Source organism: Penaeus vannamei, chromosome 21 (genome assembly GCF_042767895.1).
Source record: "Penaeus vannamei isolate JL-2024 chromosome 21, ASM4276789v1, whole genome shotgun sequence".
In the NCBI taxonomy this organism is placed as follows: Eukaryota; Metazoa; Arthropoda; class Malacostraca; order Decapoda; family Penaeidae; genus Penaeus; species Penaeus vannamei.
In genome coordinates this window covers 15,513,144-15,515,643 of record NC_091569.1, presented here as the reverse complement: position 1 = coordinate 15,515,643, position 2,500 = coordinate 15,513,144, and the positions used below count along the sequence as shown (strand labels likewise).

Here is a 2,500-nt window from a genome sequence, read left to right as displayed (position 1 = left end):
CGTGGTTTTCCTTGCATTATTCACTTCTTTTTCTCTACGTTATCTCCTCGCGTTACATCGCTTCTTTTACGACACTAAATTCTACCATCACTCATAGGCATAGGTGTGCAAATGGTAATCTCCAGTAATATTACAAAAGGATTAGCGAGTGAGATTTTCCACTACAAATCGGTGTCATATGTCTCTCATCACCGCAAGAATAACACTGAGCGATTCAGGCCACGTACGGGCGTCTTATGAAGGAAAACAAATGAAGCGGGAGATGCGCATGACGTATGACAGGCGTATTAACCTCCTTTTGGAGCTATTCTGAAGAAAGTCTTTCCATCTTTGTTTATATGAATATTTCCTATAATTTTAGCGGGTTGAAACACCCTTGGCTAAGTAGAAATTCTCTGACTAAGCCGATATATAGTGGAGAAGAGCAGACGACGCAGCCCAGCTGATTCACCGATAAACATGATACAAGGATACTAGAAAAAATACCGTGATTTATGAACTGATGACCTAAACTGAAATGCAATAATAAAGGTGATGAAAGAGGCAAAACCATACATAAAATATAGCAAGTAAAACAGTAGCTTGTAAATGAAATAATTAGCAAAAAGCTTTAAAGGATCGCCGAGCCGCCTGGTGCTCAATGTGGACCCGTGCGATTGGCTCACTAACCGTGACGTCACAGTTTACTGCTCGCGGATTGGTCAACGCTCGCAGGCCGAAAATAGAAAATGTCCAAGTGCGCGAAGTTCAAATGCTGTTCATTTTTGGCGTACGGGCCACCGGCTACCATGGGACAACCGGCATGTTTAGAAATACCCCAAATGAGCTGAAGGCACCGGCTACCCAAAGGGCTGCCAAGAAGAGGGCGAATTAATGACCTTGACATTTGGAAAGTACAGATTTGTCTTGCGGATTGCAGGCGCCGCGCCGAGGTCAGCTGAAGGACATTACTTGATCAAAGCAATACTTTGACTTCGCATAAATACATTTTTTTTACAGATAGACCGTAGTACGCTTCTTTTATGTACGCACAGGACGTTTTTAATGGTAACCATACGTCTTTTGTCTGTATCTACAATTATAGTGTAGTGTGCATATATGTATACATATGTATATATACATACATACGTACATACATACATACATATATATACATATGTATATATATATATATATATATATATATATATATATATATATATATATATATATATTCTTATATACATATACAAATGTACATATCAAATATGTATGCATATATGTAATAGGTATATGGACGTACACTCACAAATATATACATACATACACATTTGTATACATATACACATATATATATCAAATCTATACAAAATATATAAGCAGCATAACTGAAGCATTTACATTTTTTTCTTTGGTTTTAGATCCAAAGTGGAAATGTATATTTTTTCAAAAATATCCACGAGTAAGAGAAAGAAAAAACATTGGCAAGCGCTTTGATTCAGCATAGAGGCTCGAACACTCACGATCGCCTTTGGTCTCAGTCTTAAAAGGAATCCGAAACCATCGTCACATATCCTTGCATTTTGCGGCGACAAAATGGACCAATATAGCACACGCGTTTGCTTAAGTTCTTCCATTGGATTTTTTATTTATTTTTTTGGATTTTTGTTTCTGTGAAGCTCTCCTACACACCGGGGCACTGTCGCGCTGTACCGTGGCACTTCACCAGCCGAGGCATTGGACGATGCAGCACTTGGGTGGTAACGAACACAGTGTTGCATTGGCACTTTGGCAGGAGGCTCGAGCTCCCTTTCGCAACCTCACTCTCCAGCTCTCCCGCAGCCAAGGGTACGTCTCAGGGTCCCAGGGAGCGTTCTTCGCTCGGACTCTTACGGAAAACTCAATCCTCGTTCTTGCGGATCACCAAGGTCGGAAGGAGCGGGTCACGAACTCCTCGGGGGACGCAGAACACTTACCTAAAGACACAACCCTGGGCCAAAGTGACTGGCGCCAGGCAAGAGACACAGAAAGGAAAAGGAACGCCCGCCTTGCCCTGTCCCGCCCAGGAACAAGTGAGGTCCCTAAGCCTACACCTCTTCTTTTTAAAACCTTGGGTGCCCGACCTGCCCTCTCGCGGCGACACTTGCTGGCAGAGCGCCGGCTGGGGGCGCTGCCAAGAGCCGGCGGCGTGCCCGGCCCTCGCCCTCTATGGCCATCTCTCCACGCTCCCCTAACTGCCGGCATATCACGGGAGGCAGCCTCTCCCTCGCACGCTGCCCCTCCTTCGGAGACTCGAAGGACCCGCCAGCTGCAGGAGGACTCCATCTGAGCCGACGGCCACCGGGGGCGCGAGGGCGTCGGGGGCGGAAAGAAACGATCGCAGAAGCCTGGGAATTCACCTGCCGTTCAGCCGCCCTCGCTGACGGCCCGACGCATCAGCCTCCGCAGGTGAATGTTTCCTCTTGGCACGGGTGACCAGGCCCTCCGCGATGGCACTCATAACGCTATGCCGCGACGGAGG

General features: G+C 46.0%; 1 protein-coding gene across 8 annotated transcripts in view; it reads right to left on the bottom strand.

Annotated features, from left to right (window-relative positions):
• SERCA (ATPase sarcoplasmic/endoplasmic reticulum Ca2+ transporting SERCA) overlaps window positions 1-2,102 on the bottom strand; it is a 56,760-nt gene extending 54,658 nt beyond the window's left edge. For 4 of the 8 annotated variants that reach the window (XM_070135965.1, XM_070135963.1, XM_070135961.1 and 1 more), the window contains exon 1: window positions 1,956-2,102. The gene's annotated coding sequence lies outside the window, so the exon portion shown is untranslated. Of the gene's footprint in view, window positions 659-1,955 lie in introns of those variants that run through there. The other 4 variants (XM_070135966.1, XM_070135964.1, XM_070135962.1 and 1 more) reach the window with 1 other exon arrangement.
• Between the last annotated feature and the right edge of the window lie 398 nt (window positions 2,103-2,500).